The 24300-nt window shown below is 43.7% G+C and overlaps 1 protein-coding gene across 1 annotated transcript in view; it reads left to right on the top strand.

Annotated features, from left to right (window-relative positions):
- Positions 1-472: 472 nt before the first annotated feature.
- BACH2 (BTB domain and CNC homolog 2) overlaps positions 473-24300 on the top strand; it is a 351072-nt gene continuing 327244 nt past the window's right edge. The window contains 1 exon segment of the mRNA XM_040428770.1: positions 473-799. The gene's annotated coding sequence lies outside the window, so the exon portion shown is untranslated.

Here is a 24300-nt window from a genome sequence, read left to right as displayed (position 1 = left end):
CCGCGGTTCTCTGTGAATGAGTCCACCTGCACATTGGGATGCGCTGACTGACCCCCTTTCCCGCGGTTCTCTGTGAATGAGTCCACCTGCACATTGGGATGCGCTGACTGACCCCCTTTCCCGCGGTTCTCTGTGAATGAGTCCACCTGCACATTGGGATGCGCTGACTGACCCCCTTTCCCGCGGTTCTCTGTGAATGAGTCCACCTGCACATTGGGATGCGCTGACTGACCCCCTTTCCCGCGGTTCTCTGTGAATGAGTCACTCTCCCCTCAGATGTGGAGCTCAGGAGCAGCCGGCCTGACGCGTAGCATGAATCAATAGTACTCCACAATGCGGCCAGTGTGACAGCCCTCTGTGACACAGCAGCGCACACAGCAGATGTCAGTAACGAGTAACCTGCCAATAAAGTGCAGGCGCGGGGAGAAGGAGGCTGCTGCCGGGGGCGGGCCAGGCGGAGAGCAACAAACACACAGCGCTCACACACGCTGCCGTCAGGATGAGGGGAGAGCCGCTCACACACACAACAAGCCAGTGATTGTACACACAAGCCCGGGTCACGCTGCATGAAGCGACCTTTCCACACAGGCGCTCACAGGAGGCTGCGGCTGCGTTGCTTCCTCTTCACAAGCCCCACGTAAAAGGGCTGGGGGTGGATCCTGACTGAGAGAAGCTCTCCCTGGGAACAACAACACCACCACCACCACGGAGCAGCCACGACTGCCGGCCATGTGATGTCTCCCTGAGGGGTGAGCTCGTACAAGCAAAACCGGCGGGAGGAACTGAAAGTGCACACAAGGTGAGTGCGGCGCCTGTGAGGAGGGGGAGCGCGGCCACATACTGGAATGTTACAGCGCCCGCCCTGTGCATCCCTGTCATCATACAACAAAGGCCACTCCAACATGGATGGGGGAAAAGTTGCTGTGCCCGGCAGCCCTGTCACACGGTGCATGGCTCAGCACTATCTGCAGCATGGCTCTTGTTGTGGTGCTTGGAGGGAGAAACAGCTGTCACATTTGGAGGCCCCTTGTGTGGTGATTAACCCCTGCATGGCCCAAGCTCTACCCTGGAGCCGGTGACGGTACTCCTTCCAGAGAAACCCGTAGAAAATGAATGCTAAAATGGTGGCGTTTTTGCTGCGATTTTATTTTTTCCCAGGACGCTTTCGTCTCTGAGGCGACCGTTTCTAAAAGTTGCGAGCGTGGAAACGGTTGCGCGTGTGCGCTGCTTGCTGGAAGTTGTCTTCCATTCTTGACGGAACGTTGCGTGGACGTTGTGTAGTTGGTGGTCCAACGTGAGGCGTTTTGCCAGAGCTGCAGGCGTTAATACTGCTGTGGGTTCTCCCTCCTTCCACGGGTTAATATTTCATTACACAGGGTTACGCGCCGTGTTTGCTGTCTCCGGCAGGGAAAGTGCTGTGCACGTTATTCAGCGTTTTCAGGGTCACCTTATGGTTTCGCGATACGGGAATTGCTGAACGGTGACTTGACAGATGTCTGTGAGAGTGTGACAGGGACACGCGTCATTCCGGAGCGAGCCCGTATGTGTCATGTACACACGGATCATGCTGCACCTCTACACACCGGGCAGAGAAGATGTTAGCTAAATGCTCGCCGCCTATTTATAGCAGGGCGATCCGTGCGTGGCGGCTGGAAAATGAGCGTAAAGAGGGTCCGAACACTCTTGGGTCACCCCATGTGTCAAACAGCTGCCGCGTTTTGAAGCTATTAGTACGCTTACAACACTTTTTAAGAAGGGGCGTTGCAGGGGTGTGGCGGGGGCACGGCTGTCGGCCGTATTTATCATTGTCTTAAGGTAGAATATTGCAGAGCACAAGTACAACAGGTTTCCGCCTGTAGTGGTAGACGCCGATCAGAACATTTTGTACAATGTGTCGTAGCTCCGACTGTAGTTTTTACATAACACAAGACTTTATCCCTGGAAAAGTATCGAGAAGTTTACCTCCTGGTGTCATCTCCAGCGGCGACATACTGCAGGACAGAAAAACGGATCTATGTGGCACGGTCCATCTGTCAAGTGTCAGAGGTTCACAGGTAGATCACCAGCTGAACGTGTCTGATCAGCCCCGATGTGACGCAGATTGTTCTCTAGGTTTTCACAAATATGATCACTTTCATTCACAAAAAATGAAAAGCCGCCGAGGTCGCGTGTTAACGCCATGGCCTATGGATTTCATAGGTACTGTTAGTAAATCTCTAGATATACGATATTACTCATGACGTCTGTGGTAAAAAATAATTGTGCACATTAAAAAGTGCACTTGTTCAGTGCATCTGTGGGTTTGCTTTCACATTGTAAGGTACAATCACTCAGCCTTGCAGAGGAGTGTGAGGCTGTATTCACACAGTGCAGTTCCTGACACGTTTTATAAGCCAGTGCAAAAAAATAAAATATAATGTTATTCCTTTTTTACTTTTTCTCCATTTATGATCCACTCCGTTGTTTCTGTATCTTACACACTAGTGAACTGAAGTCTACACTTTTATTTACCACAGCCGTGGAATACGTTTTTACTTTATGGGTCTTTGCAACCATGAATTTGGCTCTGGCTTCTTTTGTTTATTTTTTTACAATAAAAAAAAAGCAGCAATAAGCATGTCGTGTTTTTTTTTTTTTTTTTTTTTTTTTGCTGCTTTTTTGTAGAAGTTTTTCTGGCTTTCTTTGTGTCTTACCTTTAGGCTGGGTTCACACTTGAGCGTTTTACAGCGCGTTCAAACGCGCTGTAAAACGCTCAACACATGAAAACCAATGCTTCCCTATGGCCCTGGTTCTCACTTGAGCGTTTTACAGCGCGTTTGAACGCGCTGAAAAACGCCCTACGCTCAAACAAGTTCTTGAGCTTCTTTGGGGCGTTTTGACGCGCGTTTGTGGCCATAGGACACTGCAGTCAATCACACAAACGCGTGTCAAACGCGCGTTTACTATTGCAAAAAACGCACATAAAAACGCGCGACAAAAACGCGTGTTAAACGCGCATATCAAATACGCTCAGGTCTGAACCCAGCCTGGGTGTTTTTTCCACGGCGTTTGTCCCTACAGAGAAAGTGATGTGAAAGAAAACACCAAGTGCTACGGCATGCTGTGTTTTCGTACAGAAGCTAGAAAGACGTAAAAAAAGGCCACCTAATGAACCAAACGCCAGGAGCAAGAAACGTTTGTATGTCCTGTGTTTCATATTTCCCATAGTCCTTAAGAGAACATCTGGAGCCGGAGTCCTTATCGCAAAAAAGCGTGTCAAACAAAACCCTGCAAAAGTGCAGAAAACTACTAAAAACCTACATGTGACGTCACCCTGAACCTAGGAGTACAGAGCTTTGTAAAATGTGGTTAGATGCGTAGCGAGTTTAGGGTGTATGGCGTAGGATATGGTTTTCGGTAGCGTCCAGCTGTCTGCACGCACGTTGTGCTTGTTACTGTGTATACTCTTTGTAGATAAACATAGAAGTTTCATGATTTTGATAGTATTTATGTACTTTACTCCAGAGATGAGATCTTCATGTGAAGCTGGTAGCACCTTCCAGGGTGTGTGAATGGGAACATGCAGAGTAGTTGTGTCTGTACGTGGCAGCTTTGTGCTGTCTCATAGCTGAGATCTGACCAGTCATTGAATGTAAGTGACCTCCTGGAAGGAGCGTGGCGTGGACCCTACTGTGGGCTTATGCAGGAGAACGCTGCCTAGATGATCGTGACCTTCAGCCCCCTACGTCCTCCTTCCTTGTCATCACCCTCAGCCTGAGGTCACCAAGAGAAAGGGAACCTCTAGGTGCACACCACTCCTGGAATCCCTCTGTACAAAGCACATCCATGTCGGCTGACTTTTTTCATACATGTATGAATTCTTGACTGATGAATATTGATCGAATTGCCCAGAAAACTGTGTTAGTCTGAGAATTTGGAGATAAAAAAAAATCCATTCTGTAATTGGTCACCATGAAAACGCAATGTAAACTATAGGCAGCATGTTATAGAGCAGGAGAAGCGGAGCTGCCTGATACATAGGAGGAGATTTATCCAAACTGGCTTAGTTACCCCTAGGAACCATTTGGATTCTGCCTTTCATTTTTCACTGCGCCTTTACAAAATGAAAGGTGGAATCTGATTGGTTGCTATGGGCAACTAAGCCAGATTTCTCTTATACCAGTTTTGATTTATATCCCCCATAGTTTTATGGGAAAAGATTCAGTTTAACTTATATTTTAGTTATTTAAATTCCTGCTCATTTTAGGCTTTGAAGTCAAGGAGACGGTCCTATCAGTGATTGACAGCCTGTCCTCTTTGACTGTGTATACACAGATAGCTGTCAATCACTGATAGGACCGCCTCCTTGACTTCAAAGCACAGAATGAACAGCAATTTAAATAACTAAAATATAAGTTAAACGGAATATTTTCCCATAAAACTATATATTAATCTGCTCAGCTCCTCCTGCTCTATACCATGCTGCCTGCAGCTCAGACACCATGTTTAATGTGACAGGTTCCTTTTAAAATTCTTGAAATGATTACATGGCAGTTGTGGGCATATTCTCCCGTCTGCAGTGTGTGAACACTCCCCGATGGTGCTGACTGATTGTATGTGATACTTTTGTGTAGACACTGTAAGTCACGGTGATGGCTGCACAAGTCGCAGTGAGCTGTGTTGGCCCTTTTTATACACTACAAAGGGGTAGGCAACCTCCGTCACTCCAGCTGTTGTGAAACTACAACTCCCAGCATGCATACTTCCTCTGCTCTTCTCAGAACTCTTACAGAAATGAATAGAGCATGCTGGGAATTATAGTTTCACAGCAGATGGAGTGTCGAAGGTTGCTGATCCCTGCACTACGCAGTGTTCGGCACTGCGATGTCTGTTATATTCATTATTTATTGAGATTTTTGGTATTTTATATGATAAGCTTTGGGTTGTGTGTGGTTACGTTTGGGATTTCTGTGCCACGGGTTATATTTATACTGATAGCTCAGAAGTGCTGATATATTCAGGATTTTCTGCACCATTCATTTTGAGGGTCTCGCATATCATTGCTTGGGGTAATTGTCTGCATTGAGCAGTGAAAATGAACTCCGTCTAAAAAAAAAAAGGTCTTTCGAGGTGTTCAGTAAACTCCTCTCCACCCCTCGCTCTGGGTCCACACTAATGTGTCAGAAAATGGAAAGGTAAAACATATTGAAGAGGGTCTGTCACCACTGCAGACATGCCTGTAATTTATAGGGCCCCATAGCAAGATAAGAGGGGGGCCCCACCACCTGGTGGACGAAAAGCAGCATGCACCATATATCCTAAAACCCACAAGCCGCCATCTTGATATTCGCCACATAAAGGTCCAATGTCCTTACACCTGATTGGTGTGCTATGGCTATTAGGATTTTTAGTTTTATATGAATTCATTCAGCATCTGCTTCATGGTAAAATCCCATCAAATCTCAAACACTGGTTCAAACTCTCATTGTTTGTACCAGATTCCTGTCCGATTGTATTGTGCAAATCTAAAGGAAATAGAAAAAAAAATTGAGAGATTTTGTGGAATAATAACATTTTTTTTTAAACTGATCAGCCGTAGAATAAGGGCTCATGCACACGAACGTATTTTCTTTCCGTGTCCATTCTGTTTTTTTTTTTTTTTCCCCGGACCGTACGCAAAACAAAAACGGAAGTTACTCCGCGTGGATTCCGTTTCCGTATGTCCGTATTTCCATTCCACAAAAAAAAAATAGAACATGTCCTATTATTGTCTGCATTACAGACAAGGATAGTACTGCTCTATTAGGGGCCAGCTGTTCCGTTCCCGCAAAATAAGGAATGCACACGGACATCAACCGTGTTTTTTGCGGACCGCAAAATACATACGGTCGTGTGCATGAGCCCTTAGGTATATATTGTATATTACCGGATGTTTGACACCTCATTATACAGCTGCTATAAGAGATCCGCGCTCTCTACGTGTTCTTTGAGATTCCGGCACAAAGGCGTGGGGAAACATTCCTGAAGAAAATCTTAGGGAAGGTTCCCCATCTCTTGTGCAGCGACCATAAAGACTAGTGCACACACGATGCGTTCCCATGATCTGTAAAGCTTTCCTTACATACATTGTTCTTTCTACATTAAAATGGAGACTTTTAAAGTGATTTACACTTGGGTTTGTGAGATTTATTGTCTCGTTGGATTTTATTCAGTTTTTCAACCCGAGAAGCATTAACAAGATTTATATTTATATATAATTTTTTTTTTTTATATTTGGGATTCTTGTAAATGAGATACACATAACTGGATTATTGATAGAATTAAGGTCTTTTTGATTACCAGTGTATGATGCCCCTTCCAGGATACATGGGGTTCTGCCCTCAGGGACTAGAACCTATGGAGGTGCACCAGAACTTCAACCAGCCTCTTCCCAGTCTGAGCCTATCTGAAGAGGTCAGGTTTGGACAAAGTACTGTAGACTAACAGTATGCAGTTTTTTGGAGGAGGATTGGAGGCAGATTTCCTTTTTACAAGTTTTTTTTATTTTTTCCGGGGAATATTTAGATGGGATGTGATGGAGACGGACAGAATTTTGTCTCTCATGGATTCGTATTGAGCTGTCGATTGAATATTTTTGGTGGATGACTGACAGGAAGTTCACAAATTGTCAGCTCCGTGATCACAATTACATCTGCTCTGTGAAACATTTACATGTGTCCTATTTGGAAAAAAACATCCTATTTGATTTGTCCAAGCCCACCACCTGAAGAAGAATGGTCCTGTTGAATCTAAAGGTTTCCTATGAGAAAGACTAAACATGTTCTCTCCATGTTACTTTACATGTTTGGTAGGAACGTGCCATCGTGTTTTTTTTCCACTTTTACTTTATTTTTTTGAAGGAAGGGGTGTAATGCCTTTCAAATCAGTGGGTACGAGTCTGGTGATGTATATTTACCCACGTGCTGCCAAACCCTTCCATCAGGAGTCAGGTCAGAAATGTCCTGCCTGAAAGACTACCGCTTACACCCGTAAAACAGATGCAGCTTTTTCCGCTTTTCAGACAGCTATAGTGAGAATAGAGGAAGTTCTGTGCGTACTGAGGTTTCGGAAGAAAACAGCAGCCCAGAGCAGGGTCGTGATTGTTCCAGAATAGCAGAGGCGTTCACGACTGATCTGATTGTGTGTAGGTTGTATGATGCCAAGTGCATCAGTGTTTGATTACTGATCAGATAATAATAATCTGGAATTGTGGCATTTACGGGAGCCATACTGTTTTATGGTGTACAGCAATCTAGGATAGTATAGCATAACAGAATCCTCTGCAGGGCATAAGATGGGTTAATTTTGACCTTGAGGTGGAAAACGGGAACTGTCAGTGTGGAGGTGTTTCTGATATCCATCTTTTATTTCTGAGGTGTGTGTGTGTGTGTGTGTGTGTGTGTGTGTAGTGGTTTGTGTATGCCAGAACAATAGCGGCTGTCAGCAGTTTCCTCCAGGCAGCTGCTGCTGACTCACGTGTCTGCCTCAGCCCTGAGCTGCCCTCTCCAAAGAATGTGCAACTGTCAGTTATCTGATGGGGGTTCCTCTCCCTTCCACCATGTCACCATGGCCGGGGCACTTTACTCTGTGCTCATACTTCACTGCCCAGACTTTACCTTGTTTGCACTTAGCCTATTCCGGCAGGGCGTACAGAACAATTGCATCATTTTAGTTGTAACAAAGGAAGTATTGTTCTCCTCTGTGTTGCATGCATCGTGCTATTTTTCTGGGATTTCTTCCACAGCCCTTCCCCGTGTGGAGATGTAAATAAGACTCCTACAGTCCTCAGACTAAGGAGCAGTCCACCCTCCGCTCTCAGAGTTTACATTTTATTTTCTTGGGCATGTTATGACTCTTTAGATGCTTGGATTTAGGTGATGTATGCTTTGTATGCAGCTTGAGAGAATGTTGGGCTTTATATTTATACTCTTTTTAGTCCAGACATTTCGGCTTTGGGACTTTGTAAGACTATATACCCACGGCAGAATTCATAGCGGAAATCCGAGACTGACCCTTACAGATTTTCGCTCGTATATGCCAATATAAGCTAAACTTTAGGGCTCATGCACACGACCGTATGTATTTTGCGGTTAGCAAAATACGGATCTGCAAAGAAAAATGGATAAGATCTGTGCTGCATCCGTGTTTTTTTTTATTTTTTATTTGCGGATCCTTGTTCACAAAATGGGCAAGAATAGGACATACGGACACGGAATGCACATGGAGTCATTTCCGTTTTTTTTCAAGCCCCATTGAAATGAAGGGTTCAGCGTGCGGACCTGTAAAAAAACAACGCAAACGGAAGAAAAATACATTGGTGTGCTTGAGCCCTTATACAGCTACCAGGCTAAGCGTAGAAGTGACATGACTCAATTTTCCCACAGCAAGGATTTCAAGGTAAAATCTGCACTGTATAAACTACAGCACGGATTTCCCGTCGACAACAATGGAGGCAGGTTTCTTCATGGAACAATTGTGAAATTCACATGAAGATCCGCCATGTGAACATACCCTAAGAGCGTTATTCGTTCCGATTTGATTACCAACTGCAATAGTTGGTACTTCTTGGGGAAATCGCAATAAACAATAATTGGCGCCATTTTTAATTTGTTGGTCGTATGACAATGTTTCTTGTGAATTCCCCAAGCAAATAATAGTATTATTGGGGACGTGAGCCCAGGAGGTAGGAAGGAGCCTGTCCTTAGCTGTTAAAGTTCATGGTGTTTTTCAGGAAATCAGGGGGAATGACCTGGAAGGAATCTGTACAGTCATGCAGAAGCGGATCACCCAACAGCAACTGCTTATCGCAGTGTTTGTATACGGAAAGTGAAGGGGAGCGCCTAATGCCGATGACACCTCCAGTACCGTCTCCTGCTGCTGGCCTCCAACTGCTCCCTTTCTTCCTTCCTGTCCTTACACATCAGATGATGTATCGTAAATGGTACCGCCTTTTCTGCTTGGTTTTTATGTACAAGCAACCAAGCAAAGAAAGCCTTCAGTTTATTCATCTGAAATATTTTATAATTTTTTTTGTCATTATTTTTTTTTCACATAACGTTATAAAGCATCTAATAACAAAAATAGAAAAAATTCCCCTTTATTTTATAGAAAAAGCAATCTAAAAGTGAAAAAGGTACCGGTATTATGTAGAGGGCTTTTAGGGCGTTTTTGTTTTCCCTTCTTCTGATCCATCAGATGATCAGAAAAAAAAGGATCCTTTATTTTGAGCTTCCGTGCATCTGTCTTTGTCAGTTCCGTCGTCAGAGATCCGTTATTTTAGACGGGAGAAAAAGTCCTGCGTGCAGGTAATAGGCACAATAGATACTCAAAATTAAGTGTCCATTTTTTTTAAACATTTTTCAGTTCTTCTGACGGATCAAAAGCGGTGATGTGAACCCGACCTAAATTAGGTTTCATTGCCTTCAAATAGAGAATCCATGGATCCATCTGCTCCCTATAGATGTCAACAGTCTAAATATATAGATCCTTGGACTCACCATAGGAGTCAGTCTATACGTACTTTGGTTTAGACCCTGTTGGCTTTTGTAGGGTCGGGTGCGTATTATATCTTTGTGTTCTCCATATAGCAGGCAATGGAATTGAAAATTATTTTAGTAGGCAACAACTTCTAAAAATGTGTGATGTTCACCACATAGAAGTCATGGAAGTCTTATTCCAGATTTCTGTTTCAGGAGAACATTGATCTGTGTCACACGGTCTGCCTGTTGTTCATTCACTGCAAACTCATTCCGAGGCTTAGATTCGCTGAATCATCAGCAAATCGAATTTTCTAATCAAATGTTTTGCTCATGTATGCCATGGAGTACAAGAAGCATCACCAGCAGGAGGTGTTCTGGGTGAAATAGTCGTGAAAACCGTTTCACCTTCCTATACATCAAAACCACGTTGTTTTGATTTCAGTGTACACATCTTGTTGGATTCTAAGGTGCTCGTGCTTTGGTTTTCTGTAACTGCTCTAGATAAGTTATAACCTGTTTTACTAAACTTCTCATCATAAGGAAGTATGATTCTGTTAGTTTGGGTCATTTGATCCCACATGCATCCCCCCCCCCCTTTCTATGAGCTTTTGTCTGGAATCCAGATGTAATGAAATCTCCAAACTCTTCCACGGTACCTGAATTGTGTTATACATCCTCACTGGTTCCAGTCCAGTTTCCTATATTTGACTTCTGCTTCTGTACTTGGCAATAAAATATATCACAGACTGACCAACATCACATTATTTATTAAAATTGGATATTGCCTCCAGATCCAGAGAGTTATCGTCATGATCTGCTACAAGCAGTGATTTTCCACCTCATTCATTTAATGAAAGAACGAACAATGATCATAGTGCACGAGAAGGTCCCTGACACTTTTTTTTTTATTTTTTTCTAAACAACCTACTGAAGGTCTCTAGCTCCAAAAATTGTTACAAACTTGAAGGGGTTGTCCGGGTTCAGCTTTTTCACCCAGGCTGCCCCTCTGATATGAGCATTGGAGCATTTCATAGGCTGTTTGTTTGTATTTTTTTTACACTGCTAGGCTGAGGCTTTCACCTAGCAGTGATGTCACCGGAACTGGGCGGGCTGGCCTGCTGTAAAATTGATATCCAATGACTGTGTAATCTGCCTCCAGCCACATACTAAGGGTCCATTCACACGTCCGTTGTTTCTTTCCTGATCTGTTCCGTTTTTTGCGGAACAGATCTGGACCAGTTCTGTACCCATTCATTTTCACTGGGTCCTGAAAAAAATCGGACAGCTCAATGTCAGATTTTTTTTCAGGACCCATTGAAAATGAATGGGTACAGAACTGGTCCAGATCTGTTCCGCAAAAAACGGAACAGATCAGGAAAGAAACAACGGACGTGTGAATGGACCCTTAGACTGTTTTACAGGTAGGGCAGCACAAAAGCACGCCCATTAGTGTTGGTGACATCACTGGGCTCACTGTTAGGCAGAAGCCTCCGCCTAGCTGAGACTCAGTACTTCTCACCAGATCTAATTAAAAAGCCCTTGAAATGCTCCCATGCTGAGGGGCTGCCTGGGTGAAGAAGGGGATATGCCAGGGTTCAGCTCTGAACACGGACAACCCCTTTTAACAGTTATACCATTACTACTATTATATGTATTACCGTAGGGCAGGTTTCAAATGCAGATTCCATCTTTAATGGAGTTTAAGAGGAAACAGGATGAACATTTACAAGTCGGACAAATTGACACCTGCACTTTTTTACAGTAGTAGTGGTGTCAGTGGCAGGCTGTGGCACTCAAAATTGTGTTCATTCAATTAGGTCCAGACAAAAATAAAATAATTGCTCATACTAATCGGACATATCGGTTCACTTGGACCTTCTTTAGCTATATGAGTCTGAGAAGTCGTGAAGCATGTGGACTTCTGGAGGAGGTCTTCAGCTCCAAACATTGCCACAAATTTATACCATTAGTACAATTATATGTATTTCTATAGGACAGGTTTCAAATTCAAGTTCCATCACTGTAATGGAGTTCAAGAAGAACCAGGATGAGCATTTAAATGTATAGCGGGAGTAGTTTATCTACATTTTGAGCTTTTTGACCAGTAGCGCTGCCGCTAAACTGACCTTGGGTATGGAAATAATTTTCAAGGAAGATTCTAATAGTGGATTTTATTTTCTGTCAGAGTAACTGGCTCGTGTAGTCTACACACTGCAATCCATTTATAACAGTCGACTTTGTTTAGCTGCTCCTTCCATAGTGAAATTTTTCCAATTTTTATCTGTCATGTTTCATAAATATTTCCATGTATCAGAAAGCCAGGTACGTAAAAATGACATCGCCACATGATGACTGACTAACCCCAGATATGGCATTCCTTTGTAGCTATCCATATCACTGTTATCCACAACTCTTTATTCTTTTTTAGATGCATTTTGGTCTAATACAAGCTTCCATCTTCCGTTTTACATACCGTAGTCATTCTTTTTTGTCTGTTTCCATACACCATGACTGGACACTATCTTGCTGTATTATGTCGTATAGTCCCAAATCCAATAATTTATTGGCTGTTGTGGCAGCAGAACATGCAAAGTCTGTTCAGGTTTATATTACAGAAATGTTGTTTTGCATGTGGGATTAGGCTTTATTTCTTCAAATGCCTTTGATGAGGGGGATCTGATGCAGTTATTGGAAAAAAAATCTAATTATTTGTATTATTTTGTGTTGTTGAACCTGAGCCTCCTTGTCCTATTCAGGGCCTGGAAGGTGGTCTCTCTACATAAGGACAAATTGCCAACCACCACACTGACATATGGTTTGTCCTCCTCTAATTAGCAGAACTTCTATAGCCTTGTAAGAAATTCCAATAGCAATCATTCATGGCTTCATTTTAGGCTACTTTCACACTGCCGTTTCTGGGTCCGCCTGTGAGATCCATTTCAGGGCTCTCACAAGCGGCCCCAAACGGATCAGTTTAGCCCCAATGCATTCTGAATGGATAAGGATCCGTTCAGAATGCATCAGTTTGGCTCCATTCCGCCTCCATTCTGCTCTGGAGGAGGAGACCAAAACGCTGCTTGCAGGGGTGCGGAGCCAAACGGATCCGTCCTGACTTGCAATGTAAGTCAATAGGGACAGATCCGTTTACATTGACACAATATTGGTGCAATTGTAAACGGAACCGTCCCCCATTGACTTTCAATGTAAGTCAGGATCCGTTTGACTTACACTTAGGCTAAGTTCACACGAACGTGTGTGTGATCTGTGGCCGTATTGCGGCCCGCAAATTCGCGGGCCGCAATACACAGCCACAGTTCCGTGTGAATTCCGCATCACGGATGCGGACCCATTCACTTCAATGGGTCCGCTAATCCGGAATCGCGGAACGGCCGCACGGGACGGGACCCCTCGGAAGCACTACGGAGTGCCTCCGTGGGGTTACGTCCCGTACTTCCGTTCCGCTAAAAGATAGAACAAGTCCTATCTTTTAGCAGAATGGCCGGATCGCGGACCCATTAAAGTGAATGGGTCCGCGATCCGATGCGGCTGACCTACGGCCGGCGATCGTGCATTGTGGCCCGCTATTTGCGGGCCGCAGCACAGGCACGGGTCACACAACTCGGCCTTAGACTTTTTTTTTACTTAGTTATGCAGACGGATCCGTACTGAACGGATACCAGCGTTTGCATTTATAGGTGCGGATCCCTCTGTGCAGATACCAGATGGATCCGCACCTAACGCAGGTGTGAAAGTAGCCTTAGTTTTTTACTTATTCTCTAAGATATGATGGACATTCTACTCCGTTTTATTAGGTTTATATTTGCCTTATTAGCTCACCAAATTGTCCTCCCCAATCTTTTGGATAGGTAAAACAGTTGTTCCAGTGGTAACGTTCCTTCTCTTCTAAGTGGTGTAATGCAGTTTGACACTTGTTCAGTACATGAATCTAAGAAAAGTTTGCTAATTCCTAATGTTTTTGATTTAGTGGTCTTTTATTTTTCAGATGCCAAGCAGTATAGTGCATCTTCCGTTTTATGGTAGTGCTTAAACATTCAAGTTTCACATTTATAGTATGCAACCCCAGATGTTATCTTATTAGTTAATATTTAAGTAATTTATTTGGTGCCTTTTCTCCTTTTCATTTTTGAAATATTTATGAAGTTTTGTAGTCCCTCAGGGAGGTTTTTGATATTTTATATTTGGCAGAGAAAAAATAAAAATAAAACAGGACATAGCAGCCCTTTTTCATAAATGTTTAGTGTTTTCTGGGATGGCTTTTGGTAGTTGTATAAAACCAATCTTAAAGGGCGCTTTTGCTTTCAGCAAATAAATGTTTTTGCAGAAAAAAACTCTATTTTCAAGATCTCTGCTTGCTGAAATTGAATTGCCATGTAAATCTGTCCGTGTTACAAGACCCAGCTGTGACACACATACTTTTCCTATAATCAGTCCTGTACTTGTGGGTCGATCACATATCCACGACCAATTTCTATCTGCTGGCGGTAAACAAGGAATGGTCCTAATGAATGACCAGCAGAGATTTGAAAGCCATTAGCAATTGACACTGAAAGTGTATTAGAAAACGATAGAACTTTTCATTATACAGTGCCTAACATTTACTGTATTTGCTGAAACATGAATACACCTTTTAAAATAGCTACGATACAACCCCATAATGTGCTTAGATTTTGAGTTAAAAGTATATTTCTAGCAGAGCATATTTATTTAGCGATCATCAATGTGTACAAAACTCCATAAATTCAGCATGCTGCTGGTTGCACTTATCCACAACTTCATTATTAGACTACTTCTTCCCTTTTTAATACTTCTAGTGAAGGATCTCCTCTCCCCAGTGCTGACAGAAACCGAGGCTGAGGAGTGTGTAATTCTTCCCTCTCTATTGCTGCAGAGTCTTCTGTGGGTTGTCTCCTGTCTCCATCTTCAGACTGGTATGTGTGCTCTGCTTAATATGTTTTTTCAGATATAGTGACATGGCTGCTTTCTCCCCTCTTCACTTTCTGATCTGCCATGTTTAACCTTCTTCCCCTTCCTGCTGGTATTTGTAATGGTGGCCATACAAATCTGGTAGCAGTTTATTGATGGTTGAACAACCATTAAACAAGCGGTCATCTTGTGGAAGATCATTCTGCTAAAGCTGTCAGACACATTTTAGCAAATGGCATTTATCATGTACAGAAGGTTAATACAAGACACTTACTAATGTATTGTGATTGTCCATATTGCCTCCTTTGCTGACTGGATTCATTTTTCCATCACATGATACACTGCTTGTATCAGGGGTTACGACCACCCTCCAGTCCAGCAACGGTGGTCTTGCTTGCACACTATAGGAAAAAGTGCTGTGTCCTCTGTGGTGGCCGGGATCGGTGGCTGTGTTAGTGGAGCGTTTTTTGGGTCAGCCTTCTGTTGAAAGGTAGAATGTTCCCAAGTTGCAGCCTCCTTACAGAGACAGGTGGATTTTGGTCTGCAATCTCCTAGAATTTTTTTGAAATATTATTTTTAGATTTTTTTTTTTTACAAAATCCCTCAGCAATGTAGCCCCAAAGCATTAGTGATCTATCTACAATATTTGTCATGGTGTTAGTATGCAGTACATTTTTCACAGTTCAGTTTAGTCTTTTTGACACTAGCTGTTTTGAACGGCTTCTACTTGTGGAGGTAGTGCGTCCTCATGTATGTAGAGGCAGTAACCTTGTATCCTCTTCCTGGCAAATTTTTAACTGTTCGGTGCTTTTCCAAGCTGTTTTAGTATCATCCTAAGCATATGTTAACACGGCAAAATACACGTCGGAAAAATCAGAAGTGTATTTGCCACGGAATCTTTGGCAGAAATCCAAAACTGGCTCTCAGATTCTGCTGAGGATTTGTAGTTTGTCATGCCCTGGATCTGACCATGGATTAGCTACATTGAATGGGGTTTATCCATGTGCAGAAACTGCGCCAAAAAGTGACAGGGAGAAAATCCCCAGCAATATAAATGGCAGTTTTTACCCAGATTTTGGCACCGAATACACTTTGAAAACAGTGTAACGTTTAAACTATGTAAACATGCCCTGGCGGACTACTATATATATTTTTTTTTTAACAGCCATTTACTATTCTGCTATTAAATGTTTGGAATCGTGATGTCAAGTAGCTTTTAGGAAGTGTTTCTACAAGTGTCCCTTGTACCTCTTTTATGAAAGACTGCAAGGGATCTGGCCAATTGCAAATGGATATCAGGAATTTTTCTATTTATGCCATTTTAGAGTAGTTTTCTTTTAACCTCACCGAGGATATGCATATATTATAATTGTAAATTCCTGCAGTATGAACAATTGGATCACAGTGATCATGAATAAAACGTAACTTTTATTATTCAATATTTAATAATCCACCCACTTCAAACAAAAAAGATACAGACAAACAAAAATGTGACCAGATAGATCAAATGGTATCTGAGGGGGGGCTAGATGAAGAGAAGAGGATACGCGAGGGGACCACACTTTCCCTACGGGGACCCTCTCTAAAGCCTCAACCCACAGGAACACCCTGATGGTGGGTGGCCTGTGGTCCTGTGCCTACCCTGACTCTCCCTCAAAAACCCCTAAAACCTCCCAACGCATTTCCCCTAGCAAAAGTTCATCAGGGGAGAGATGATGGGTATACAACACACCACAACATAAAATAACATATAAGTCTTAGATGAAAATCCGATATATCAACCCGTAAATGGGTATAGATAATTTGAATAAACCAAAATTCAGACATCCATGTCAATACTGATAATTTTGATGATAATACCAGCTCATTAATCTGTGACTCTATCTTATACTGGATTATATATGGTTAACATGGTATATCCAGGAGTCACATCCAAATATTGGTCACCTTTTATACAATCCTGTTAGTTACTTAGATAATGTGGAATACTCCACCAATCATTCACTCATCAAAGCCACGTGTATGAAGTTATCGGTCACATACCGCGAAACTTATTCCAATTCATATAATGTACAATGAGTGCATGTCAATACCATCCACACACTATAGAGTAAATACCAGTCTCCATATATAGCTTCACATAGAGAAAATACAGACAGGATTGTGGTCAAAAGACCTCTTACGTGTCTTCTGATAGAAGAGCTGCATGGCTGTACCAGCGGTGGAGGAGCTAATATGAAGGTGAGTGTCCAGAGAGCAGCATCCTTATACATGCCGAACAAACATCCTTTTTATAAGGCTGAGGTATAATTCCCCATCTCTTGCCATTTCCGGAGAGTGGAACGCACGCTAACTCCATGTGCGTCCGCTCACCGCCAGGACTTCCCCTCTGTGGAGCGCTAACCTTACTTCCTGTTGGTGGAACGCATATGCTTTCCAACTCTCGCTCACTCCCACTGTCTTCCTGCCTATGGAACGCAGATGCGTTTCACACCGTTCTCCGAAGGGAGAGGATTGCACATAAAATGCTTAAAGGGTTTCTATCACTTGGTATGACATAATTAGCTGTCAGACACTAGCGATCTGCTAGTGTCTGCTCTGGCCAACCATCCTACTATAATCACTTGTGGGGCAGCGGTTTTGCTAAAAAACTAACTTTTATAAATATGCTAATGAGCCTCTAGGTGCTATGTGGGCGTCATTAGCACCTAGAGGCTCCGTCTACCTTCATACACAGCCGCCGCCCAGCGCGTCCCTCCAGCCCGCCCATGTCCTCCTCCGTGTGACGCAGCGGACGAGTTCTCGCGCATGCGCCGTGCGCGGCTGTATTCGGCGCATTTGAGATCTCAGCTCGGAGCGGTCAGACATTCAATGCGCATGCGCCGAATACAGCCGCGCATGCGCATTGAATGTCTGACCGCTCCGAGCTGAGATCTCAAATGCCCGTTTACAGCCGCGCACGGCGCATGCGCGAGAACTCGTCCGCTGCGTCACACGGAGGAGGACATGGGCGGGCTGGAGGGACGCGCTGGGCGACGGCTGTGTATGAAGGTAGACGGAGCCTCTAGGTGCTAATGACGCCCACATAGCACCTAGAGGCTCATTAGCATATTTATAAAAGTTAGTTTTTTAGCAAAACCGCTGCCCCACAAGCGATTATAGTAGGATGGTTGGCCAGAGCAGACACTAGCAGATCGCTAGTGTCTGACAGCTAATTATGTCATACCAAGTGATAGAAACCCTTTAATTCCAGGATGTAATAGCAATCCGATCTCTATAATAATTATACACAAGGGGGGCTATTTATAATGACAGCACCTCATAAGGTATCCTCATGCATAATTAAACTCATATCATAGAAGACTTAACAAAAATCACTGGAAGTGGACAGACAATGTACTATCCTATATTAGGTAGCCTCTTGATGCCGACATTGCTACCAGCTGTATATGTATATATATCAAATGACACTTCACGTGTCGATATGAATGACCAGATTAGATCCCTTACTAACCTATCAAAAATAGGAAGCCAGAAAACCTGAAAAGACAAAGAAGGACCATATAATCATGGTCAAAACACCAGGGACACAAGGACCTCATAGAAAGCATGAAAATGTCAACCTCTCAATGAGACCGATTGGGGACTGGGATCGAAAACGATAGATCCATTCTGACTCCGTCAGTCCCAGTCTCATGAATAACTTCCAATGTCGGGAACCTGAGGGTACCGGAGCGGCCAACGTGTACTTCCATCATGTGATTAGCAATTGGAGTGTCTTTTTTCTTTTTTCTATATCATTAATATGTTCACAAATCCGGCGACGTAGTTCTCTATACTTCTTGCCTACATAGTCCAGCGGGCATGTGCATTGACATAAATACACTACCCCATTAGTTCTACAATTCACAAAATCTCTGATGTAATATTTTTTACCAGTGGCAGAACAAATATTGCTCTTAGTGTTATTGATATATCTACAGGCTTTGCATTTGCCACATTTAAAAATTACCAGGGCTTTACGATCCAACCATGAGACCTCTCTTTTAGGGCCAGAGAAATGGCTGTGCACAAGACGATCACGTAGGCTCCTCCCCTTTCGGAATGTAATGCTCGGACTTGGAGGGATCACATCCGAGAGATCCGGGTCCATCCTTAAAATGGGCAAGAATTCATTCAAGATATTTCTCATTTCTTTACTCGCTGTGTCAAAGGTGGATGGATATTATACGAATAGTACCATCCCCTTTCTCTTCCTTTCTATTTTTTGGGATAAGAAGTTCATTTCGATTCTGGTCCCTGGCATTCTTTAAAGCCTCCCTTAGCACTGGGTCTGGGTATCCCCTTTCTCTGAATCTCTCCCGGAGTCCAGACGACTCCTGATAAAATCCTTCCATGTCTGAGCAATTCCTTCTTACTCTCAAGAACTGGCCCTTGGGTATACCTTTCTTTAGAGCATATGGATGATAGCTAGACCAATGTTGGTGGCTGTTTGTGGCCGTCGGTTTCCTATACACAATGGTTGACAATTTGTCCATACATTTCGTTACCTCTACATCCAAAAAAGTGATCTTGTCATAGTTGCACTCATGGGTGAAGGAGAGACCAATGCAGTTGTCATTGAGATTCCCAACGAATGATTTGAGTTTATTGAGGCTCCCCTTCCACACCATGAATACATCATCAATTTGTCGAGTCCAAAAGACAATCTTTTTGGACCACCAGGTTGGATTACCAGGAAACACTATGACATCCTCCCACCAGCCCAGGAAGAGGTTGGCATATGAGGGCGCACAGGGGCTCCTCATAGCAGTCCCCCTGAGCTAGTGGTAGAAGTGACCATCAAAGAGGAAGAAATTGTGTGTTAACACATACTCCAAAAGATCAATTACAAATTGGTTATGCTCCTGAAAATGAATGCCCCTAGTTTTTAGGAAGTACATGGCCGCCCTCAGGCCTCTTCTCTCCATCTAGCCCCTCCCCTCAGATACCATTTGATCTATCTGGTCACATTTTTGTTTGTATCTTTTTTGTTTTGAAGTGGGTGGATTATTAAATAGTTTTCACTTTTCTATGGATCAACTGGTGTTTAGAAGTAGAGATGAGTGAATTTCCGGTTATGAAGTTCGTTTGCGATTCGTTTACTGGTAAAAGGTGAATTGCGTTATGGATTCCGTCTAAGGCCAGCATAATGGATTCGTCCGGTTTCCATTATGCAAGAGAGGAGTCCCCTACATAACGGAAACGGGACGGATCCGTTTTGCAGTCCATAGACTTCTATTATGACGGAAGGAATAACGGAATGCCTCTAAAGACATTCCGTTATGCATTCCGTCATAGAATTGCGCTATGGTCCATGGTAACGGAATCCATAACGCAGTTCACCTTTTACCAACAAACGAAGCGTGAACGAATTTCAAAATATGAAATTTGCTTGTCTCTATTGATAAGTTTAGAAGATTGATCATGATAGACCTGATCACAGAGGCTTAGAATTACTAGTACGTGCTGCCAGCCAGACTCATCAGGGACCTTGAACCTTGAATATTCATGGAAAACTATTTTAGTGGAATTTTTGGCTGTTTTTTCTTTTTCATTTCACCAGTACTGTGGCAGAAAAAATTAAAGGGGGTTATTCAAAAATTGTCTTATTTTAGTAAAGTGTATGGAGCCATGTGAAATAATAATAAAAAAAAAAATTCCCTTCCTCTTCCTGCTGCGATCCAGCACCACTGTTCTGTCATGTGTCTCCGGGCTACACTAATGACATATTGTTTGACTGCAGCAGTGACATTACATATCCCACTGCAGCCAGTCATTCGCGGAGTCCAGTGACTGGCTGCAGCAGTGTATGATATGTCGCCTGTGCAGCCTATGGATGATGACAGGATGGCAGTGCTGAATCGGAGCCAGTCGCATTAAAGGAAGTTTTCTTTTGGTTTTTTAATTATTTTTATACATTGCTCAGATCAGAAGAATGGAAAATGAAACGGTGATGTGAAACCAAGCTAAAAAACAAAAAAAAAATTTAAATGCTAAATATTATCCTTGTATAGAAGTCAAAGCAAATAAGACCTACATACACGAGTAATCTGTTGTCTGTTTACTGCTGCTGTGAGAGGAAGATGTTATCTGCAGGGTAATCAGCATAATAATAGAAGAATAATAGGGAGGACAGTTCTCTTGATAGACCTAGATAAAGATTCCCACAGAAGAGCAGTGCACTTATCTCTGTAATTCAGGCACTACAGGGGGGCTCTCTCTGGTTTGACTGAAAAAGTTAAGCGAGACTGTCATACTAAAACCAGTTAAAGAGCGAGGTCAGAAAACGTATCCAGAAAACTGTTTACTAAAGGAAAATATTAAAATGTAGGTTGTTAATATATGATAAAAAAAGTCATGTAAGTGTCCCTTTAAGGGCAAAGTACTTCCATACATACCGTATGTAGGGATGAGCGAACTTTGTGTTTCAAGTTCGGAGTACAAGGTTCAGGTTATCTAAGAATTCTATTATGGATTCCGCTATGACGGACCATATAAGTTATGGTCCGTGGTAGCGGAATCCATAATAGAATTCTTAGATAACCCGAACCTTGTACGCCGAACTTGAAACACAAAGTTCGCTCATCCCTAACCGTATGTGATCTAATAGAATATGCCACAGTTTTTTTTTTTTTTTTTTGGATTTGTACAAAAACTGACAGGAAAAAAATTCCTCGGTATGGAATAACAGGCATGCAGAGGTACAATAGTGACCCCACGCACCTCTCTGACAGCCCTATTATGGCTCTGAACAAAATATGGCTGTAGTAAAGGAGGCCTACATATCCAGTATTGTAAAAGCAAAACCAGGAGAGATTGGATATTAGTCGAGAGAAAAGTTTGTGCATTCACAGGTAAAGTACCCTACTTGTACCAAAAAATCTCTGGTGTGTGATGTATAATATTTTATCCGTCTGACTATGTAATTGGAACCCTCTCTGAAGCCAGCACAAAGTAGTGCCTGACATGCTGAAGTCAGAGGTGTGGAGATCTGTGGTTTATCCATCGCAGTTTAATGCCAGAGCTGTGAGGCAGAAGTCTTCTCATTCATGTTCATGAGATGTGGACTCCCACCTCTCCTGCCACAGATTAAAGGGAACCTGTCACCGGTATTTTGTGTATAGAGCTGAGGACATGGGTTGCTTGATGGCCGCTAGCACATCCGCAATACCCAGTCCCCATAGCTCTGTGTGCTTTTATTGTGTAAAAAACCCGATTTGATTCATATGCAAATTAACCTGAAATGAGTCCTGTATGTGAGATGAGTCCAGGGACAGGACTCATCTCAGGTTAATTTGCATGTGTATCAAATCCTTTTTTTTTACACAATAAAAGCACACAGAGCTATGGGGACTGGGTATTGCGGATGTGCTAGCGGCCATCTAGCAGCCCATGTCCTCAGCTCTATACACAAAATCCCGGTGACAGGTTCCCTTTAACAGCCTTTTCTCTATTACTGTGCGTTTGTACGTCCCACAAAATAAAAACCTATTTGTACATCAGTGACCCAATGCTGAAATCTGCATGTCCGTCACCACTTTATGCTGCCTTCAGAGAAGGCACACACTTGCGGCAGAGTGATCTGGCAAGCAGCTCCGTCGCCAGAACTACCCGCCGGATCCGGCAATCTGCATGCAAACGGACAGCATTTGTAGACGGTTCCGCATGTGGATACGTCTCACAAATGCATTGCAAGAACGGATCCCTCTGTCCGTTTGTCATATGGACAAACGGATCAGTTTCTATTTTTTTTTCTCACATTTTTACACATGCGCATACCGGAAGGACGGATCCAGAATTGCGGTATTTTTAATGCCGGATCCAGCACTAATACATTTCAATGTAAATTAATGCCGGATCCGGCAAGTTTTCGGGAATTTTGGACGGAGATAAAACCACATGCTGCGGTATTATCTCTGTCCTGAAAAGTCAAAAAGACTGAACTGAAGACATCCTGATGCATCCTGAACGGATTGCTCTCCATTCAGAATGCATGGGGATAAAACTGATCAGTTCTTTTCCGGTATTGAGCCCCTAGGACGGAACTCAGTGCCGGAAAAGAAAACCGCTAGTGTGAAAGTACCCTTAAACGGACGGACAGACAGGTCCCTACGTTGGATAAAAATCTTTAAAGGTTAATTAAAAAATTTTTTTTTTGGGGTACAAGTAACTTTTTAATGTACAGCATTCTACTATAATATTCAAACTGCCTGCTTAATATTGTGTCGGCCCCCTCATGCTGCCAAAACTGCTTTTACCCATTAAGGCATGTATTGGTGTCCAGTGGTATCTGACATTAAGATCTTTTAAGGCTACTTTCACACTTGCGTTAGGAGCGAATCCGTCTGGTGTCTGCACAGACGGATCCGCTCCTATAATGCAAACGCTTGCATCCGTTCAGAACGGATCCGTTTGCATAACTGTTTATTTCAGATCTGATTTTTCACTTCGGAAAACTCAGATCCGACACTATATTCTAAACACAGAAGCGTTCCCATGGTGATGGGGACGCTTCAAGTTAGAATATACTGAGAACTGTGTACATGACTGCCCCCTGCTGCCTGGCAGATGCTGCCAGGCAGCAGGGGGCAGACCCCCCCTCCTGTATTTAACTTATTGGTGGCCAGTGCGGCCCCCCCTCCCTCCCCAGTATTAACTGTAACCAGTGCGGCACCCCTCCCTCTATATTTATCGGTGGCCAGTGCGGATTCCCAGTATTAAATATGACCAGTGCGGCCTCCCCCTCCCTCCCTGCCTCCCCAGTATTAAATATGACCAGTGCGGCCTTCCCCTCCCTCCCTCCCCAGTATTAAATATGACCAGTGCGGCCTCCCCCTCCCTCTATATTCCTTGGTGGCCCGGCCAGTGCGGATTCCAAGTATTGTGACCAGTGCGGCCTCCCCTCTTCCCCCCCCCCCTAATTAAAATAACCCCCCCATCATTGGTGGCAGCGGAGAGTACCGATCGGAGTCCCAGTTTAAATCGCTGGGGCTTCGATCGGTTACCATGGCAGCCAAGACGCTATTGCAGTCTTGGCTGCCATGGTTACTTAGCAACAAATAGAAGCATTATACTTACCTGAAGAGCTGCGATGTCTGTGTCTGGCCGGGAGCTCCTCCTACTGGTAAGTGAAAGGTCTGTGCGGCGCATTGCCTATAGCACAGACCTTTCACTTACCAATAGGAGGAGCTCCCGGCCCACAGACATCGCAGCTCTTCAGGTAAGTGTAATGCTTCTATTTGTTGCTAAGTAACCATGGCAGCCAAGACTGCAATAGCGTCTTGGCTGCCATGGTAACCGATCGGAGCCCCAGCGATTTAAACTGGGACTCCGATCGGTACTCTTCGCTGCCACCAATGATGGGGGGGTGATTTTAATTAGGGGGGGGGGGGAAGAGGGGAGGCCGCACTGGTCACAATACTTGGAATCCGCACTGGCCGGGCCACCAAGGAATATAGAGGGAGGGGGAGGCCGCACTGGTCATATTTAATACTGGGGAGGGAGGGAGGGGGAGGCCGCACTGGTCATATTACTGGGAATCCGCACTGGCCACCGATGAATATAGAGGGAGGGGGGCCGCACTGGTTACAATTAATACTGGGGAGGGAGGGGGGCCGCACTGGCCACCAATAAGTTAAATACAGGAGGGGGGGGGTCTGCCCCCTACTGCCTGGCAGCATCTGCCAGGCAGCAGGGGGCAGTCATGTACACAGTTCTCAGTATATTCTAACTTGAAGCGTCCCCATCACCATGGGAACGCCTCTGTGTTAGAATATACTGTCGGATCTGAGTTTCACGATGTAACTCAAATCCGATG

Source organism: Bufo bufo, chromosome 4, assembly GCF_905171765.1.
Source record: "Bufo bufo chromosome 4, aBufBuf1.1, whole genome shotgun sequence".
Lineage (NCBI taxonomy): Eukaryota > Metazoa > Chordata > Amphibia > Anura > Bufonidae > Bufo > Bufo bufo.
Note: the sequence above shows the minus strand (reverse complement) of the source record. Positions and strands in the feature narration are given on the sequence as shown.